Source organism: Lepidochelys kempii, chromosome 21 (assembly GCF_965140285.1).
Source record: "Lepidochelys kempii isolate rLepKem1 chromosome 21, rLepKem1.hap1, whole genome shotgun sequence".
Lineage (NCBI taxonomy): Eukaryota > Metazoa > Chordata > Testudines > Cheloniidae > Lepidochelys > Lepidochelys kempii.
Genome location: NC_136400.1, coordinates 6769393 through 6791183, shown reverse-complemented (window position 1 = coordinate 6791183; position 21791 = coordinate 6769393). Strand labels below are relative to the sequence as shown.

The window sequence follows — 21791 nt, the reverse complement described above, 5'->3', positions numbered from 1 at the left end:
GACAAATCAGCACACCAGCTGGGTCTTTTAGCCAAGCCTAAGAAAGGTGGGCACCCCGCTTCCGTCGAAATCAATGGGCAGTGACAGTGCAGACATCCGCCGTGCTATCCTGCTAACGTGTCCCACCTCTGCTAGAGACTGGACGGGAGCTGAGTCTCCTTAGCCCGTTGAGTCAGAGCAAAGTCCGCCCGCATGCAGAGGCCCAGCACATGGCCTAGGCACCACGTCTGCCCTCCGCCCTCCTTAAATGGTAGGTTTTGGGGTGCTGTCCTGCACAGGGGCGAGTGTCCTCCTCAGACCTGGCTTCTCTGTTGAAGCTGCCAACCCTGTGGGCCAGCTGTGGAAGGGGTATTTGTGCTATGGACACCGGCCCACTGGGAAGTGGGCTGAGTCCCTCCCCAAACTCATCTCACATAGTATCTAATATCTGACCTTCTCCCCCCAGGATACTCTGTGGGCCAAATGCTTCCCCAGTATTGTCCATGGATTTATCCTAGTGATAAGCAGCCATTAGAAGAGAGCAATTTGCCTCAGCATGGGGAGTGCCAGTTCCTGTGTGATAACTCAGATTGCTCCCAGCTAATCTTATAATTAGGTGCTTCAGTGTGTTCCTCTCTTAACCTCAGTATACCTGGGATAGCTGACCCAGAAGGGAGTTGCCTGAATATCCAGTCCCTTTGCATTCCTCTTCCCCAGCCACTACACCATTGACTTCCATGTTCTCTTCAAACCCTGGGAGCGAAGTTAGGCAGCAACGGGCAGCCTTGACTCCTGGTCAGTAAGCATTTGTTAGCCACATCCATGCAAGAGCCACTTCCCCAATTTGTGGCTCTGTAAATAATTAGCAGCAAATATGCGGATTAATTGAGCCTGTGTCTCTCCTAGGAATCAGAGGGGAAAGGGAGATGGCAGGGAGGAGCAAGGCGAGTTGAATGTGAGGAAAGTTCCATCAGTTTTTCCCTGCTTGGGAGCCTCTTTGCAGCACGGGGTCTAGAACATCTTCCCAACCTCCGCAATCCCAGGAACGTGGGCCAGGGAGGCAGGCAGGGGAAACCCATTTGAGCTCACAGAGCCCAGAAGCCTCAATTTCAGACTTGGAGCACAGATGCCAGAGTAGCAAATGTGACTGTAATCTATCCCTCTGTCAGGAACTGTTGCTCCTTTCCTTACAGCCGGGCCACACCTGTCTCTCAGCAGCCCCTAGCAAATCTTCCCTGAGCAACTCCAGCCAAACACTCCTGCTTGCTTCCCCCAAAGACCCACTGCTCTTTGGAGAGGGTGACTATCCCCACAGTGCAGAGGGCTAAGCCCAGACCAATGCACTACTTAAGTCCTGCTTCAGCCCTAGTGTTAGCAAGTTCTGGATGCCTGCCCCATCTCTCTGAGGTTTCCAGGTAAGTGATGCCCGTTCTCCTATATGCTGGCTGCGTAAGGGGCAGAAAGGAGCCATTCTGAACCACACAGCCAAGAGTTAAGTAGTGCAAACCGATGGCCAAACTTCTCCCTAGGATAACCCCGTGTCTTTGGCCCCAAGAGCCTCTTGGGTGGAAAAGAGCAACTATTGATTGCAACCTTATTGTTCATTTGACATGGCCCTGCATTTCAGGCTCCGGCTTTGCAGTGTCCAAAGGCCTTTTGAATGGATTTACATGAAAAGCTTGGAAAAAATACTTTCTGCATAATTTTTATTCCCATGTAATTCATCTGCCTCTGGTTGCTAAGTGCACAGTTCTCCGGCTCCGATTGGTGGATCTGTTGTTATGGTGATGCTGCAAGGGCAAAATTGAGACTAGGTGCTGCTGGATTTATTGTTTTCCTATTGGTCTGTTGGTTGCTATGGTCAACTGTGTTTGGCTGACTGTATGTTTTTAGTGTGTGTGAGGTGTGTAGCGTAACGTCCAGTGAGTTTAGTTGAGTGCAATGAGGTTAGTTGATGGATTTTTTTTTTTTTGGCTGAAGTGTGTCTAAGGGTATGTCCACACTGAATTGTAAACTGAGTGTGTGGGCTTGAGCATCCACACTGCACTGTGAACCTGAGTTTACAGTTGCTGGACCCAGCTCTCTTAGCCATGCAAACACGTCCACACTGCACTGCGCAGACTTCCTGACTCAGGTTTGCAGCTTGACCTGAGGCCACAATGACAGGGTTTGGACCTGGGTCACTGCAGGACTCAGGCTCTGATGCACTCCCCACCCCAGCAGGGTCCTAGGACCTGCTTATTCACCCGAGTTAGACTGATTTGTATGTGGACAGAACGGGGACATGAGCTCAAACCGGAGTCAGAGTCCCAGCTTAGTGTGCAGTGTAGATGTACCCTCTGGTGATTAATTCCCATGTGGGATGGTTTTGTGGCTGGTGCACTGTACTGGGATGTAGGACACATTCTGCTCATTTCTAGACACTGCCACAGATTCCCTTTGTGAACATGGGCAAGTCACATCTCAGTGGGAGTAGGTATTACTCAGTGTAAGAGTATCCAAATCTGGCCCACTCTTTCCTGTACTTCAATTCCTCACCTGTAAAATGAGGATAACAATATTCCCTTTATCCATCTTGTCAATTTAGACTGTAAGCTCTTTGGGGCAGGGATTTTCTCTGGCTCTGTGTATTAGCACCGCGGGGCCCTGATATTGACCAAGGCTGCTGGCACTCCTGTGGTACCAGCAATAAGAAGCTGCTGCTGCTTTAGCCTCTACAAAAGCAAAGTGCCAATTTTGAAATAGCCAGCGGAGGTCAGATCTGCTTGAATTTTTAGGTACACAGGCTCAGCTAACCTCCAAACGATCCGTGGTCTGTTACCTGAATGGTACTTGGCCTTTGGGTGGGGCAGCTTTACTGCCACATGCTGGAACAGAGGCATGAAGAATGTCTGGTATAAGCTGTGCCTGTGGTGACAGCTACTTCAATAAGAAGTTATTTAGATAACGTGGTGATCAACAAACCCCTCTTAGCACATGTAGGATGGGGGGAAGGGAGGAAATGACAGGATAATAGCAGTTTAACATTCCCCTCAGCTGAAGATCTCAATGTGCCCGACACAAGTTAGGTAAGCCTACAAACTGGGGAAACGGAGGCATGGAGAGAGGTCTTAGCCTGTCCAAGGTCCCGCACAGTCAGGAGCAGAACCCCGGAGTCCTGATGCGCAGCTGTCTGCTCTAACTCAAGGCAGCAGCAAAAATCATCTGCCTCGGGCCCCAATTTTGCAAAAGCGGATGCTGGTTTTGTATGTTTTCAGAGGCTGCTGAGCCCTCGCAGCGCCAGGTGAAATCAGTGGGATTTGCAGGGGCACTTGGTACCCTGTGAACACCAGGTCCCAGGTGACTCAGATTGGGCACCCAAAATCAGTGGCCAGTTGCACATTTTGCCAATGAAGTCGCCCATCTTGAATCTAAAGGTCAGACCGAACGCTTCCGTGGTTGGCATCCTGGCAGTGATTTTCATGTGCCTCGGGGTGTGTGCAAGAGACTAACGTGACGTGGGCAGCAGAGATTGACATGTTTTGTCTCCGGGAGTCAGTGCCTATGTAGCTCCCGGGTGGCAGGGTGATGGGAAGGTGAAGTGCTCACTGGAAGGAGAGACTCTAAAACACACTGTAAGGTCTTCAGGGAGCAGGACAATCTGCCTGCTTCTGTCTGAGTGGAGCGTGTTTGTGCACGTGAGCTGTCTTGGGTTAGCAGGGGAGAAAACCTGCGTGTGAACATCTGTAACTGCACCACTGTGAATCCTCCGGGATCTGGGACAGCTGTGCCATTCCAGTATTGCTCTACTTGGAAGTGAGGTGAAGGCAGGGGGATTGCTTAAAGAAAAGAGGTGACTTCCCCTTGTGCTGACACTTGTTCCATAGACTAGCAGATGGGGTTAGTATGTACTTCCTGCAGCAGATTCTTTACTTGTCCAGTCTAGACTGTCAGATGCACCCAGGTTAGAGTGCTCAGTATAGGATTGTCATGACTTTTTATTAATAGGTATGCCTAGTGGTTAGAGCAGTGGGCTGAGAACCAACGCTCCTGGGTTCCAGTCCTGCCTCTCAGAGGAAGTGGGGTCTAATGGTTAGAACACCAGACTGGGAACCAGGGCTTTATTCCCAGCTCTTTCATTCACTCCCTGTCACCTTTGACAATTTGCTCAGCCTCCCTTGTGCCTTAGTATCCCCTGCAATCAAACGAGGCGAATGTTCCCCTGCCTCGCAGGGATGCTGCGGGGTCTGAGCCCTGAAGGTCTGCACCAGGGCATTGAGCTCCACAGACGGATGTTGCTCTAGATGGGTGTGGAATTACGTAGAGGGTGGTGCTGGTGCCCGGGACCTGAGTGGCTCCATCGGGGATGCTAGCAGCCTGCCAGCATGGAATGCCCAGCTCTTTTAGCGCAGATTGGCCGGGCTGCATTTCCAGGCTTGGAGGCTGAGATCGGTGTTAGGGGAGATCAGGGAGGGCCAAAGGGTGATTGAAAACGAAAGATCTCTGGGATGGATGGTTCAGGGGTTTGGTCAACTTGCCAGCAGGTCACCTCCAGCCCAGCCTGGTAGCTAGGAGAGGTCATCGTGCTTGCTGTTTGGTGGCTTGTATGCAACGAGCTGGGGTCTCGGTGCATTTATAGCGGACTGGGCCTGTAGTACGAAAACTGCCATGCATTTGGTTCCCTCACTGCCAATCTCAGCACGGAGGGACCAGCTGCAGAATGGATCATGAATACTGAACTCCCCTCTTAGTCATTTCAATGCTCCGTGCCTCAGTTTCCCCATCTATTAAATTGGGATAATAACCCCTCCCTACTTCACTTGCCGGGCTCTTCTTTTATTTGTAGCACTATAGCACCTACAAGCTGCAACGTGCAAGGTGCTTTTTGTATACATAGGGAGGGATGTCCCTGCCTCAGAGTTTATCAATCCTTCACTCCAACCGACATCAAAACACAACAGAATTGAGGCCATGCATCTGAAATGACAAATAACCCAATACAAATTCTCCAGTGGGAAGCAGGAAGGTCTGCCAGTAAACACAGCTCCTCCCCATGCTGCCCTGCCCAGGTGGTACCCAGCTGTTTCCTCATCTCCAACCTAGTACAAGTTACCCAGGAATGGGGTGGGAGCAGTGGGGTTGCACCCCCTGGTTTTGGTGAATGATGGTGAATGATCTCTCCTGCTCCCCTGCCTGCAGAATGCTGGAACACTAGGTTCTGCTCCATGCTTTGAGCAGGGGGTTGGACTAGATGACCTCCTGAGGTCCCTTCCAACCCTGATATTCTATGATTCTATGATTTCCTCTGGGGCCAGGGCTTGCATGGATCTGCAGAATGCAGATGCACCAGTTGAAGGAGAGCGCTGTAGAGAAGAACAGCCTGAGCAAATCCCTTCTGGAGTCTGTGATTAGAATGCTGCTCAGGACTCACCAGCCTCTCCTCGAAAACTGTTGGCAGGGAAACCTCCTCCCCATCTCTAGCAAAAGGACCCATTACCCCCGTAGCTCAGCAGTGTCATCTGGGATCTCTCTACTGTTGGCTCATCCTTGGGGTGGGGAGGTGCTCTGGCTTTAAGGAAGAAACATGGTGCTCTCTGTGTAGAGGGTGGACGTGCCCATATCTCTATGCCCATCTCGGGAATTCACCTGCTACTATGGACATTCCCGCAGAATCCTAACCCACCGGTCCTTGGGGGTGCCCACTTAAGGGCCATGCTGGCAACTTGACAGGAGCCCCAGGGCTGGGCCTAACTGGCATGAAACAGAACAGATTGCAGCGGCTGTCATTGCTCATGTGGAGGTGCAGCCCATGTTGGTGCAGGTCCCGGCATGCCAGGCCTATCTGGATCGAGATGGAGAGTTACCTGCTGGGCTTGACTCTCCACTGCCTGGCATCCTATGTAGCCATTTCCCCTGACTAAAATGAATGGGCAGTGGATGTAAACACTGCTGTCCAGATCTGTGAGCATCTGCACTCATGTTATGGAGGGGTAAGTGACTGCACAAGGAGCCAGGCTGGGTAGGAGGAGGTCTGATGTCTCCAAGGGATGCAACCTGTATCCAACATGAAAGCAGCCATGGGCTTCCCTGTGGAGCTCCCCAGACCGCATCTGACCCATTGGCTGCAGTTTGACCAATCTGTGCACTAGGAATTGCATTTCTGTAACAGCTCCAGGGTTCACTTCCCTGTCCAGCCCCACGGATTCACTGAGCAAAATATCCCCAGGAGAAGCTGCCATGCTCACAATCATTGGCTTCAGCAAGCTGTCGCGACTTCCAAACCAGACCCATTTTTGAAAAATATTCCTCACTGCAACGAGCTCATTTCAGCAAAATTTGCCTTTGAAATTTCACACGATTGCTTGATTTCGCAGCCCTAGTTCGTGGGCACAGCAGGACTTTGGAAAAAACCCAAACATGCCTCCATTCCACCCAGCTGCTAAACTGCCATTTTGGAAAAACACCTTCCACACTGCCTTGCAAATCACTGAATCAGAGAAATGCCAGGCTGGAAGGGACCTCAGGAGCTCATCAAGTCCAGCCCCTTGGGCTTGCAGATCAGGTAAACCTGGGCCAGCCTTGACAGGTGTTTGTCCAACCTTTGCTTAAAAACCTCCAATGACAGGGATTTCTAGAGCCTCCCTTTGAAGCCTGTTCCAGAGCTTAACTACCCATAGCGTTAGAAAGGTTTTCCTAATATCTAATCTAAATTTCCCATGCTGCAGATTAAGCCCATTTCTTGTGCTACCTCCAGTGGCCGTGGAGAACAATTGATCACTGTCCTCTTCGTAACAGCCCTTAGCATATTTGAAGACTGTTGTCAGGTCCCCCCCGCAGTCTTCTTTTCTCAAAACTAAATATGGCCAGGGTTTTTTTTAACCTTTCCTCATAGGTCACATTGTCTAAACCCTTCCAAGCCTAAATGTGCCACTCTGTATTGCACAGGCTTCTGATGACATGTGCCTGACTCGAGGCCAATGACCATCAGACCCTGCTGTCCTCCGCAGACTGTTGCTTAGGGGACACTTTGCTTTGGGATAGTGTTGGGAATGAACCACTGGTTACAATATGGAGCTCAGTGCCTCCCTACTAGGGATACTGTGTTGCTAATCCTAATGAACATCTAACATTCAGTGTAATGCTCCCAACCTCTCCCATGCTGCTGCCATGTTTGTCTGAGGTGGTTTCTCTCCCAGTCTGTCTCTGAACAGCTAGCACGAGGAAATCTTCCTGTCTTCCACCTGCACCAGCAGAATTTTTGGCTTCCCCACTCCATGTCATTCCCATCAGGATTAGAGCTCTCCCTTCCGTGGCATGGTGATTAATGTGATTTATTTTTATGGGGAATATTATGGGCCAATAGGCAGCCGGCGTGACGCAGGCACTGAGCTTACATCCGTGCTCACTAATTGCTTGTAAAAGTCTTTGCTTGCATGCAGGTCCAGTGCTGCTTCTGAAACTGGTTCTGCGAGTGAGTTCTCTTTCTGTCTTTGGTTCTGGGCTCACAGTCCCTAACTGGATATGTTTGGCCTGGGATGCTACTCTGCTTCCTGGTTCTAAATGACTTTAAGGTGCCAGGTTGACAGCAGTGGAGACTGAAGTTCCTTTTGGTGTCACGTGAGCAGCAAGAATTGCCGTTCTATTGAAATCACCCTATCGTGCAAGGAATTGCATGTAAACATGTTAAGAGATTGTTCCTGCCCAAAGAGTTTACCATCTTAAATAGACAAAACAGACAAAGGAAGGATTATGGTCCCCATTTGGCAGATGGGGAACTGAGGCACAGAGAGACTAAGTGACTCTCCCGAGGTCACACAGGGAGTCTGTGGCAGGGCTGGGCTTGAACTGAGATCAGCCATGGTCTAGTTTGCTGCCTTAACCACAGGCCATCAGTTCTCACCTGCTAGCTTATCTATACACCCCACCTGCCTAACATACCTCAGACATGAACTGGAAGGACAGCTTCTAAAGATGAGAGCAGAATTCAGCCTCCAAAGCCTGGTCAACTCTTGGTCTGTCTGTCTGGGATGTGCAACAAGGTCTTAACTTCTCATTTTGGCTGGAGGGCCCTCTAGAAGACTAGAGAGTTGGGGTAGGAAGTTTCTCAGTTATTGTGGTAAGGATGCTGAATCTTTCACAAAGGTCAAGTCCCTCCCAAGGTCTTGGTTGGGTGTTAGAGTTATAAAGGTATTAAGATGAGCTAGCAAAACAGCCTGACTAAAAATCCCTTCCTCTCCCAATTGCTCAGCTTTCACACTCTTGTGATGTCGTCATTTCTCCAGGTCTCCAAGGAGTTGTCCAGCAGAAAACAGACAATTCTGTATGAAAACAGACAGGACAATCTCCCAGGATTTTCTCCAGAATGAAAAAAGGAGAGGGGGAAAAAAGGCAGAGTGAGGGAATGGAGACTAACTACTGCATTTCCCTTCCTGGTTTAGAGTCAGTTTCTATCCGCTTCCCCTTTTCCATCACCTTCTTCTGGCCTCTTGTTCTCCATGCCTTCTTTCAAAGGCATGCCATGCCCTGCCACACAAAGGTGTGTTACTAGCATCCCCATCTTATTCCAACCCTCCCGTCTCCCCCAAATCCTCTTGGATGACGCAGACATTTTAACCTGACATTACATATGTTACTGAAATTCTAGTGACCACCAGACGGTGTTGGAGAGGGGATGGGCATGGTATCGCAAGTTATGTGAGAAATTAATTAGTCACAGACAGACGATGTTGATACCTTCTGTAAACCTGTTTTATTTCCATGGGTGCCTGTTTTTGGAAAGCTGAATATGTTTGGCTAAATATAATACAGCAAATAGTTACTGGCGAAGATGATCATGCTGCAAACACAGAGTCTAATGGAAACGCATTAGGCTGATAAGTAGAAATCTAAAAGATGTGGGCAACCAATTCCCCAGCCTTGTGTTTTCTTGCCACAGGTTGGTTGGTTGTTGGTGTCTTCATGCTGGGAGTCAGATTCATCCCACATGAGCGTGGTGTTGGGATCAGAGAAGTGAGAGTGGGCAACACTGGCTTTATGTGGAGGCTGCTAGGGTCCAGTTCATCTTCTGCATCGTCTGCAGCTTAGAGCAACCTCCAGGGCTTCCCTGGTTTGTGCCCCCAAGGCAGCTGGGAATAGCCAGGGTGATGGCCATATTTCCCTCCCCCCAAAGAAATGCTCCTGCCTTTTTGCCAGGAACTTCTGTGGGAGGCAGCATAAAGCCAGCTGCTCTTGCTGGGGTTTCCCCACTATGCTGGAAGAATTCTGCAGGGGGCCCTGCTGAGGGAAAGAGGAACATGTCCAGCTAGCCTGGGATGAAAGCACCCCTACCCCGGGGGAGAGGGTTTTGTATGTGGACAGCCCCCTAGTAAGAGCCTGAGTAAACTTTGCAGTGAAGACATACCAGGTGTTTGGGTGAGTGGGAAGCGGGATCAGAGGCCAGATTTGTTTTCCGAATGAGCAGGAGCAAGTGGCTGCTGCCAACCAGAAGTACACTGTGCCCCCCACCCATCTCACTCCTTGACAGAATAAGGAGTAATGGTCTCAGTGGGGGAGGTTTAGGTTGGATATTAGGAAAAAATTTTTCACTGGGAGGGTGGTGAAGCACTGGAATGGGCTACCTAGGGAGGTGATGGAATCACCTTCCTTTGAGGTTTTTACGGTCAGGCTTGACAAAGCCCTGGCTGGGATGATTTAGTTGGGGATTGGTCCTGCTTTGAGCAGGGGGTTGGACTAGATGACCTCCTGAGGTCCCTTCCAACCCTGATCTTCTATGATTCTATGATCCTTGTAAGCCTGGGACAGCTGGTGAAAAGACATCTGAGCCCAAGCCAAGCAGGGCTTGCTACACCCCCAGGATTGGCAGTTGCCCGGCAGGGATGTCAGCTTTGGGGAGGAGCCAGTGTCACACATGAAATACTCCAGCCCTACTGAGAGGATTTCTCTCTCTCTCTCTCTCTCTCTCTCCCTCCTCCCTTTGCTCAGTGCCTCTTGCAGCCCCAGCCTCAGGTTGCTGCGGGAAGACTCTTTCCTTACCTTTTCTGGGAGTGAAGTGCCCAGGGCAGACGAGACCAGCTGGTGCAGGGGCAAGATCGAAGACGGGAGAGACTTGGGGAAGCAAAAGTGGACTTGATTTGAAAAAAAGAAAGAAGGAGAGTCTCCTCTTTCTCCAGCGGGTAAGTACTGGCTCTTCCCCTTGTGCGGTTACATTTCACCAACATTACAATGTAAACAGAGCAAAGGTATGACAGAGTGGGGTTTGCTTTTAAAGGAGCAGTCCCCCTTTTATATCCCTCTGGTTTCCCAGCGCAGCTTCCTCTTCGGGGATTATTGATCTCTTGGTGGCATGCTGTACTTTGTGGGAGGGTAGTTGGGGCCGGGGGTGGGAGATCCGAAACGGAGGCAGATCAACTTTATGCCAAATGTAGCAGCAGGATATTCTGGTCTCCTCCTCGGCAGAAGAGATTCCTATGTGTGTTTTGGTTTTGGTGCAGGGCATTGAGGAAGCCTTGTTCCCCCTCCCCTCCATCACTCCTTTCTCCAAAACCCTGAGGAGTTTGCTCGCAGGGCAAGATATTGGCCCGTCTTTGAAGGAAGCCGGCCAGCTGGGAGAGGAGGGGGAAATCTGTTGTCTCCAGAATGAAACTTTGCCAGGCTGCTGTCAGGAGGAGATGACACTGAAGTCTCGGTGTGACATCTGTTCACGTGCTGAGGCTGGGTTATTCTCCCTGCGTGTGTGAATTCCCCTCATGCTGCACTTTTTGTGGCTGCCAGTGTCCTTTGCATCTCGCTATAGCTCTGGCACATTCCCTGGTATGTGGGGAAGTTGACGCCTAAGTGTTGCTTCCTTCAGCTCCCTCATCATCACCGCCCTCATCGCTGGTGGGGAGCAGTTACCTAGATCAGGTGGTTAATGCCTGCAACCCAAATCTCTGCCACGCCAGGACTAGAATTGGTGCCAGTGATGCTTTAACTAACTGGCCCTTCCCTATATGCAAACAAACCAGAATGAGCGGTGCTGACGGATTGGCACAATGGTGGCATTAACTCCGAAAGGGAAGAAACATCAGCCTCCAGCCTGAGGCTCCGTCATTGTGTGTGTGTCTATGAGGGGGTGGGGATGGCACTCTGCACAGGCAGGAGGCAAAGGGTTAATGGAATGGGAGTGGGCTTGGTTCAAGCTGAGAAGTGGTGCGTATGAATGGAGCCCTGGCTGCTGCAGGGTAACCAGTGGTTCTGGTGCAGTTAGGCCGCTGGGCATTTCCAGTGGCAATGTAGTTTGGGCAGAGCGGAAAAACAAACCACAGACTGAATGTGGGATCAATGCGAAATGGGGCTGCTTTCCGTCCTCAGGTGGCTGTGAAGAGGCTCCTGAGAGGCCACCAAAGAAATCCAGTTAGCTTGAAAACAGTTACCCCTGCAAATGCCGGATATTTAGACTCTCTAATAATAATTGGCACTTTCCACTCTTAGCTCTCTAAGCACGTTTACAAGCTGGGTAAGTAGCATCATTCCCTGAGTACAGGAAAGTGAGGCACATAGGAAGTGACATGTCCAAGGGCTTGCAACGAGTAAGTGGCAGAGCTGGGAACAGATCCCAGCTCTCCTGACCCCTAAGCTGAGGCTCTGTCCACTAGGCAATACCTGCCTCCCTGCTGCACGACTAGAGATCAGAACCATCCCCTCTCCAGACAGGTCGTTCTGCCAACTGGCACAGTGAAGGCCTCTTTGGCACTGCTCCCGTCTGCGAGCTGGAGGGTTTTGCCAGTGTGAGGGAGAGGGGTGGTGCTGCTAGCTAGGATTGTGTGCCAGCTCGCCTGGCCAGTAAGGGAGAAGTACTTTCCAGGGTCTGTTGCCCCTTGATGGAGGGGTTTAGAGATTTCACAGACGTGCCTCCACTGACCAACTCGTTGTCACATCGAGGGTTTATCTTCTGCGCTAGCAACTGTAGGCTTGTGTTAGCCTACACACCCAGGAGTGCCACGTTGCCTCCTCCCCAGCTCCAACATCACAGGCCCAGTGACAGGTGAGGAGGGAACTGGATGGGTCTCTAGACATCTTACTTCACAAAGAGCCTTTCAGACACTAAAGCCAACCCCACAGAGGCATGTGAGGGGCGGGGGATGGGACAGCATATGGGAAGGATCAGAGAGTAACAGGATCAACTTGGGCATAGGGAAATGTAGGCACCATATCAGGTGAATTTCCTTGGGGTGAAATCAGACAGTGGAATAATCTCCCCAGTGAAGGCTGGAAGTCCCCTCATTAGAAAAGATAGGAAGGTCTTGTGACTAAAGAACAGGAGTTCACCAATCTGGAGTCTATTCTTGGCTCTGCCACAGATTCCCCATGGGACCTTTGGTCACTCACTTAACCTCTGTTCCTCAGTGTCTCCATCTGTGAAATGTGACCTTGCATCACTCCATGAGGTTTGCTCAATTGGGTCTGCACTGAGCATTGAGATGCTGGCATGGAAGGTGCTTTGGAAGCACAGAGTATTATTTTTAGTGTTGTATTTTTTGTGACGGCCACTGTCACTAATTGGCCACTTTTTGTAGGTCCCTTCAATGGATGAAGTGAGTAGTTATTGTGTGTCTTGTTCAGACATTATGGGTGACGACAGTGCAGTAGCCATGCACCCTGGCTTCTGAGTTGGCTGTTTTAAATCTGGCTAATGTATTCCAGATGTATTTATGATGGCAATAGTTAGACTCCCTCTGAGAAGGGGCCATATTGTGTCAAGCACATACCCACAGTGAGAGAGTCCTTGCCTGAAGTTGTTTACAGTCTAAATAGACAAGAGAAGGATTATTAGACCTATTTTACGGATTGAGGAACAGAGATGAGGTGATTTGCCCAGGGTCACTCAGGGAGTCTGTGGCAGAGCTGAGAATTAAACCCGATCTCCTGAATCCCAGACAATCCTTCCACTTTCTGTGTCACATGCAGAGCCCTGGCCACCTGCTGAAAACAAAAGTTATAGGTTTATATGCACATGTGACACTGGGTGGACTGCGATCACTTCACAGACCTCCTGTTTGCATTAAAGTTTTCAGGCTGCAGCACACTTCTGAGTCCATCAGTCCCCACTCTGGCCTTCTGGAGACAGATGAATCATTCATTACAAACTCTGAAACACTCTCCTGGCTTCATTACACACCTGAAACTTGGGGCAGGTTGTCTGAGAAAATCTCTAAGTGACCAAATAATCGTTTGAGCTTCCATGGTGCTGTATGTACAATAGCATCCTCACAACCTCCCTTTGAGGAAGGTTGCCATTTCACAGATGAGGAACCTGAGATATGGAAGTGAAGTGGAATTGATGGTAGAGCAAGAACCCTGGGCAGCTGACTCCCAGCCCTGGGCTCAGTGCTCCAGGCCACACAGAACTCTCAAAAGGGTCTGAAACGCAGTTTTGCTCTGAGTTACTGGTGCATCAGCTCCGCCGCCCTGCCAAAAGTCAGCCCAAACCCTGCAAACTGACGTTGCCTTGATTTGCATCCAAGCATCTCTCATGTTTAATAGGCATCTAATTTTAGAGGTCAGTTGGCTCCTTTCAGCAAATGGCATCCAGGCGGGGATCTGCCCATTGAATTTGTCTTCTTATCCCTTCCTGATTAACTCACTGCTGCTGGAAAAGAAACAGAAAACAAAACACCACCTGTTGGTTGCTGCAGATGCAAAGGCCCGGATTGCAATCTTGCAGGCAGTTAGCTCTGCAGAGACAATCTCTTACCAAATACAGCATCCCGGTCACGCTCTTTCATTTCCAATCAAGGTTCCTTTTAAGGTAGCATTTTCCCTACAGCAAAAGTTGCTCCTCTGATATCAAGTTGCTTAGCCGCCCACACCACTGGCCTGCCACCCTTGCTGGAACAGAAGCTGGAGTGAAAATTACTTTCAGACAGCTGTGAAAAGCGACCAAGCTTTAGACTGTAAAGTAAATCTACACTGATGCCTCCTTGCTGCTGAGGTCTCTGCTGTCTCTCGTTTTTGTTTTTGTTTTTTCTCCTCTCTCCTTCTTTTGTGCAGTCCAGTCTTGTAGATTTTCTGGTCACAATTTGAGATCCGTATTCTGCTATCTTCTGCATTCTCTAGCTGTTTTTAGAGACCAGCTCCGACGCAGATATGCAAGTGATCAGCAACCACACTCGGGGCCAGATTGTCTAAAGAACTCAGCTCCCTCTCAGGCACCTAAGCAAGCACCAGATTTTCAGAAGTGCTCCGCACCCAGCCGTGCCGATTGGGACACTTCTGTGTCCAGATTTTCAAAAGAACCCAGCACTCAACGCACACCCAATGTGCTGAATGCTCCTGCACCCGTTTGATAGGTGCCTGAAAGGCAGCTGAGCTCTCTTGAAAGTTCCGGCCTATGGGCACCGTGCATAGTGGTCCACATCTTCTAACAAGGGGCTAGTGCTTTTGGCTGCACGATTCCTAGAGAGCAGGGATGGTCCAGTGGTTCAGGCAGTAGCCTAGGACTTGGGTTCAAGTCCCTGCTTCACCACAGTCTGCCTGTGTTACCTTGAGTACATCCCTGAGCCTTTCTGTGCCGGCTCCCTTCTGTACAGTGGGAATGGTAGCACTTCCCTACCTCACAGGGCTGTTGTGAGGATAAATACCTTTAAAGGACAGTGTGATGTCCAGATGCTATAGAAAAAATGGGGACCTATTAGTACCTAGAATAGTGAGAGACACTCTCTTTAGGGGCTGGTTTTCAGAGTGTGGGTGCTCAGCACGTCCTGAAGATCAAGCCCCTTTAAAGTATCTCAGGTTGTGCACCAGCAATTGAGACAGCCCAAATCACGAATCACTTCGGAGTTTTAAAACGCTTAGCTCGCCACTGCTTAGAGGGACAACGTGGTGGTAGGTGATATAGTAGCCCTACAGAGTCCAGGCAAGAGGGACACTGACTACCCTCTTCTGAAACTGTTACACAACTGTCTTTACCTGCTGCTCTGTGCGATACCTTTGTGCGTCACTTCCATCTACCCATTTCCCAACCTCCGACGCCTCCAGGGGGCAGTGAATGTTTTATTTGTAAAATCTAATATGAGGAGTGATAATTAGGAAAAAATAAAACAGCCCTGCAGCAGTTTGTACGTATCTTTGTCACCTGCTCTCTTCATAACTGCATCTTGCATGGGCTATTTATAGGGCTCCCTGAGCCAGCTGGCTCTAAGGCAGGTAGGTGCTTGGGACCGAGGCATGGGTCGTATACTTTCAGATGAGCAAAGGTGTCTCTCCTGAACAATTAGCTGGCGGCAAGCTGGGATGGGAATCTAACCTGCCGTGCACTGTCTATCTCGGCGGATCCTGCTGGCGCACATTAAAAGTTCCTTAATGGGGTTTAATCTACTCCTGTTTCAAAGAGGACTAGAGCAAAGCCTGTTAACAAACCCGTCAGCAGGGTCCACATGGACAGTCAGTGTGCAGCATGCTAGTGAAGGGTAGATTCTCACTCCAGCTTGCGGGGAACTAAGGCCAGGTCTACACTATCAACTTACATCAGTATAACTACAACGCTATGGGGTGTGAAAAAGCCACGCTCCTGAGCTACGCAGCTATCCCGACCTAACCCCCGGTGTAAACAGGCTTCTCCCCTCGACATAGCTACCACCTTTCATGGAGGTGGATTAACTGAAGCGGCAGCATTTTAAGTGAAGACCTGCCCTAAATGTTTGTGTAGAGAAGCCAGTATGTCGAGTGGCAGAAAACTAATTGTAAGGCCGTGCTCTAGGCATCAGGGGAGAGGCGCTACAGAAAAACCCTTTAGACTAGAGCGACTGGATTGGTTAGATTAGATAATGGGTGTTGTGGTTGGTAGAGAGGAAGGGTCAATGTAGCAATCATGCTCTGAATGCCAAGAGCAAGTGTCATGTTATCACAGCACAACTGAAATGGCTTAAGGAGCAATGGTATTGCCAGAGACTGTCTAATAGTAACATTGCAGCTGCAATCAAACCATTTGGTTCCTGAATCTGCCCTGCCTTTCCAACTATGCTAATGGGGAAATGCCCTGTGGTTCAGACTTTCATTTGACGGAAGCAGCTGGTTGAGTGAGAGAAATCACCACTCTGATCCTAGGAAAGAAGAGGGTCAGCATGGGATAGCGGATAGTGCACTGAACTGGGAGGGAGCCAGGAGATCTGGACTCTAGTCTAGGTTCTGCTACTGACCAGCCAAGAGGCCTTGGGTCTGTCACTTCACCACTCTGCATGTCTTCTTCCTCTTTGTGTGTCTCGCCTAATTTGTTTGTAAGCTCTTTGAAGCAGGGACAATCGCTCACTGAGTGCGTGTGCAGTGCCTCGCATAATGGGGCCTTGCTGTTGGTTGGGGTATGTAGGTGTTAATGTAATATTAATCATAATATTTTTAAAAATGACTGCTCTTTGATGTAACGTTGTCAGCATGGACTGCTGACCACCTCTGCCCAGCATTTCAGGAACACACAGGATTGCCAGAGCAGGAGTATCAGTGCTGTTGATGCACAAAGAAAGAAGTAAACAGGATGAAGTGATGTTAATTTCAAAAATGTGTGTGGAGGGTGAGGGCAGAGATTCTGCACGAGCCACATAAAGAATGGCCTTGCTAATGGAGATACTTAATTAGTAATAATTAATGAGTACCTTCCAAACATTAACTCTCAAAACACCCTTGAGATATGTATTATTATCCCTATTTTACAGATGGGTAAATCAAGGCTCAGAGTGGCTAAAAGCTCCCTTGTGCACAGTGACCTATTCCTGTTTCAAAATGAGTCATTGACAGAGCTGGGCATGGGACCCGGGCATCCTGGCTCCCAGCTCCTGATGTGACACTTGTCAGTTTGTTATTTTCCTGCTTTTAGAAGAGCAAGCTGGGGTGAGAGTCAAATAAATCTATCAATGAAATTAACCTGGAAAAACAAAGCAAGTGGCTGTTAGTGTCTCTTTAATTCAGCTGTTTTTTTAGCTGCAGGGCAGTGGGTTCCCTTGGGAAATAGAAGATGCTGTTACCAGCAGCAACATCCTTGTATAACTAATGACAGCAGTGGGGTGCTGGGGCTCATGGGAGAGGTGGGGATTCTTTCCATTGCTCAGTGATGAGATTTTTTTTTAGGAGACTAAGGGAATTAGGGCCAGGTTTGTCAAGGAATTTAGGTGCCTAACTCTTATTGAGTTCAGTGGGAGTTAGGTGCTTGAATACCTTTAAAAATCTGGCTCTGAATCTCTTGGAGTGAAGATTCAGTTAATGCAGCGTGTTTCCGGTCAGGATGTCTTTGGCTGGAGACTAGGCACCCGGCTGGTGCCAAAGAAACACATTGCTCTGTGTTTTTAGGTGGTGGTCTTGGGCATAACATGGGTGGAGTGGCCCAAGGAGGAATTATCTCTGGAAGGGTTAAGGTCAGTCTTGGAGATGTTCACAGTCAAACAAGCTCCCATTATAGATTCTCTCCTGCCTGGTAAATGTTCCTCCAGCCACCACACTGAATATTCAGAGCCTGGCTTCCGATTGAAATGTGTTTAAATTGGCCGAGGGTCAAGAGTGCGTTTTCAGTGCACAGAACCTCTGGAAGAAAATTAATTTATTGTGCAAGACTGGGCGTCTGGGAAGAAATACTCGGTCATGTTCTGTTCTAGTCTATTCTGTTCTAGTGTCTATACCATGCCCATCATCGTGGTCTCTAAGCATCATCCAGAGGTGCATTAAGTAACATAACTGGCATCAGACACATGTGGTTCTCTCTTTCTCCTTTTCATCTCCTCTGGGGCAAGAATAATGTGAGATTTTTTTAATTATTATTCAGTGTCTGCCATGCTATGTTTATCATTGAGGGCAACGTTCATCCTGAGCGTTGGATGATCTCAGGTCTCTCTCTCAAGCCCTCGGGTTCTGTGAGTTTAGCATTCTCAGCGAGGTAGCTTAGGGCACTACCATGCTATATCGGCTCATTTTCACACCCCTGAGCGACGTAAGTTACATCGACTTAAGCGGTAGTGTAGACCACCCCTTGGCCTTACCTGATTTCCATGCCCTTCTTTCGGGGAAAGAAAAAAAATCTTGAGGGTACAGCTGCTCCAAATGGTTTAGGGCAGTTGTTCTCAAACTGTAATCCACGGACCGTGGTTTGTAGATTGCTGCATGGGTTTGGCTCTGCTTTTTCCCCCCACTGCTAAATAATATTAATAGTTAGCTTAAAAAGTATCGGAGTATGTTGTTTTCCATGAGTTACTCTGGCAATTGCTGTAGCTGCCACGGGGAAGTTTGTGATCCTGAATAGGAAGGAGGGATGAAGGGGTGTGATCTCCCACTTCTCAGCCTCTTGCCTTCTGTTCAGATGTATTGATGGGACTGGTCACACAGTCAAACCCTGATAACGTCCCTTCCACAGTCCCAGAGCCTGAACTTCCTCTCACAGCTCTCATGTGCTGCTAACACCTCTCTGTGGAGCCTGAAACAAACAGCTGGCATTTGAAATTCCTAACAAATTCTTCTAGTTTTGGGGCTGGAGTAAAGTGTGTGTGTTGGGGAGGGGGGAGGAATTTGGTCTGTTTCCCCAGCAGACTTGAGAGCTGCAATTATTGGGGTATTTTTTAAATTGAATTTCTGAATCCACAAGAATTGAATTGCTGGGCTGATCTTTGCAAAAAGAAAAGGAGTACTTGTGGCACCTTAGAGACTAACCAATTTATTTGAGCATGAGCTTTCGTGAGCTACAGCTCACTTCATCGGATGCATACCGTGGAAACTGCAGTAGACATTATATACACACAGAGACCATGAAACAATACCCCCTCCCACCCCACTGTCCTGCTGGTAATAGCTTATCTAAAGTGATCATCAAGTTGGGCCATTTCCAGCACAAATCCAGGTTTTCTCACCCTCCGCCCCCCCCCACACAAACTCACTCTCCTGCTGGTAATAGCCCATCCAAAGTGACCACTCTCTTCACAATGTGCATGATAATCAAGGTGGGTCATTTCCAGCACAAATCCAGGTTCTCTCACTCCCTCACCCCCCTCCAAAAACCACACACACAAACTCACTCTCCTGCTGGTAATAGCTTATCAAAAGTGACCACTCTCCCTACAATTACAGGTTTCAGAGTAACAGCCGTGTTAGTCTGTATTCGCAAAAAAGAAAAGGAGTACTTGTGGCACCTTAGAGACTAACCAATTTATTTGAGCATGAGCTTTCGTGAGCTACAGAAGTGAGCTGTAGCTCACGAAAGCTCATGCTCAAATAAATTGGTTAGTCTCTAAGGTGCCACAAGTACTCCTTTTCTCCCTACAATGTGCATTATAATCAAGGTGGGCCATTTCCAGCACAAATCCAGGTTTTCTCACCTCCCCACCCCCATACACACACAAACTCACTCTACTGCTGGTAATAGCTTATCTAAAGTGATCATTAAGTTGGGCCATTTCCAGCACAAATCCAGGTTTTCTCACCCTCTGCCCCCCCACACATAAACTCACTCTCCTGCTGGTAATAGCCCATCCAAAGTGACCACTCTCTTCACAATGTGTATGATAATCAAGGTGGGCCATTTCCTGCACAAATCCAGGTTCTCTCACCCCCTCACCTCCCTCCAAATCTTAAATTCCGCAGCCTTAAAACAGATTTAAATATGTGATTCCTGCAAAACAGGGAAAAATTCCAACATCTCTGTTTATTTGTGTTATTTATTGTGAATTAAATAATAATTGAAAAAGACATCTCTCCAAAGCTCTAAGCTCTCTGACACACCATTAACAATCACAGCAGCATTAAAATGAGCCATTCCAAGATACATAGCTGTATTTCCACCTGAAACGTCAGCTTTAACCCTGCCTTTGTACCGTCTAGTGTGTCGTGGATTGCTCAATGGCCGGGTATATGTTGGAAAGTATCATTTGTTTAATGGCAGGTGATAGGGAGCTGTGGTGTGGCCAGTGCTGCTGATCTTCATTCAGACAACTGACAAAGGGGCCAGATTTTCAAAGGTATTTAGGTACCCAACTTCCGTTGATTTCAGTGGAAGTTGTAGCCTTTCTGAACCTAGCTGAATACTTTAAAAAATCTAGCCCTCAGTGCTTTATTTCAAAATATGGAGGTAGGAATCTCTTCCCACCAATGCAGTATAACCACCTAGTGGGAGAAAGCCAGTACTCTTACAAACGGAATAGGAAAGGCAGTGAGGGGTGTTGGTCCAGATCCTCAGCTGGAGTCAATGGATCTATGCTGACGTACGCCAGTGAGAGAGCTGGCCCTTTGAGACTGCGAACGGAGCAGAATGTAACCATTCTATTGGCATTTGATGGAAGGACCTACTGTACCTGTGCCCTCACCAACAAACACTGCAGGCTGGTACTGTGGGTCTCATGTCAGGATCATCAGCCTCATCAGTGACCTCGTTGAGCATATAAATAAATAATTCTGGCAGGATTCATTCAAAGCGTGGATCAGGATCTGAAGTCAGGACTCCTGGGGTCTATTCCTGGCCCTGCCATGGACTGGCTGCGTGACCTCGGAGAAGTCGCATCTCCTGCCTGTTTTTCCAGTTCCCCATCTGTGTGCTGGGGATAATACTTACCTCTCTCACTGCGGGGCTGCAGCTTTATCGATGTCAGTAGAACAGCTGGAGATCCTCAAGTGAAAGGCGCTGTAGAAGGGCTATTATTAAAGGGATCGGCTGGCTGGGCACAGTAACCTTTCCCTGCATAATGTCCTTCACTCTTCAAGCTGAAAGGGTAAATTCACATGCAAAGGAACAGCAGCAAAGTGTTTTCTGGGGAAGTTTCCACCCACCCTGAGACATTTAATGCTCCTATTGCTACAGAAATACCCTAGAAGCAACCAGCTCATAATTATCTCCGAATTATTACGTGGTAATTGCATAAATGGCCGATTCCTGCTCCTGACCTTTTAGGAATCTGCCCTGCCCTTAGCACAGGCAGAATCTTTTGTCGAGTCCCAGTATCAAATGGTTGCTTTACATGGCCTTTCCGATAATTACAGAACCCTCCAAATCCCGTAGAGAGAAGGAACACATCTCCACTTATCTGCAATTGTTAAATAAGGGGAGTGGGCCCAGTTCTCAGTTGGTGCAAACCGGTGTAGTTCCACTGAAGACCACACACCAACGAATGACAGTCCCTCCCCCAAAGGTCTTGCAGTTTGAATAGACATGACAGAACAAGGCTGGGAGCAAGGAGGGTCATTATCTCCGTTCTGCAAATGGGAACCGAAGCACGGACAGATTAAGTGACTTGCCCAAGGTGACACAGAAAGTATATAGCAGAGTGAGAAATTGGACCCAGTCTGTTCTATTCAGCTTCTTATATTTTGCCCATCACAATGAAGTCTGGCCTGCTGTGTTGTCTGCCAGACACTTAGAATGGACGTAGCAAATCAGCTTATTCTCCATTCCTGTGACTGGACTTCTTTAGACGTTATTTTTAATGTTCATGAAAGGTTCCAGTTTGACCACACTGCAGACTGAAGCCTTGTTAGTCCAGTCCATGGTAACAGGCACCGCCTGGGGGGGTGGCTACGAAACAGCTCTGTAACGTAGCCCTGCCAATGTTCCCTAAGCCCTGCACTGTGGAGACCACATCTAGGGGAGAGGTCGCCACCTCTGCTGCCCTCTGTATTTGTCTCTACAATAAATGCATTGATAATTTTTCAGTGCGTTCAGCCCTGGTGGTAGGTGGTAAATGAACAGCCCTGGTGACTCAAAGCCTCTGTTTACCCAGAAAGCAGGTTCAGCACAGGCATGCATCCCCCCAGCTCTGCCACACCCGAGTGTCTCCAGCACCACCCTGGAGGGACCTCCCTTCTCCACGGGAGTGTGGTTCACCCTCCACGGACCG

At 48.8% G+C, this 21791-nt stretch overlaps 1 protein-coding gene across 2 annotated transcripts in view; it reads left to right on the top strand.

Moving 5' to 3' along the window:
• Positions 1–9885: 9885 nt before the first annotated feature.
• The window catches only part of CDK18 (cyclin dependent kinase 18), a 68190-nt gene continuing 56284 nt past the window's right edge, over positions 9886–21791 (top strand). The window contains exon 1 of one of the 2 annotated variants that reach the window (XM_073319787.2): positions 9886–10130. The gene's annotated coding sequence lies outside the window, so the exon portion shown is untranslated. The remainder of the gene's footprint in view (positions 10131–21791) is intronic. The other variant, XM_073319786.2, reaches the window with a different exon arrangement.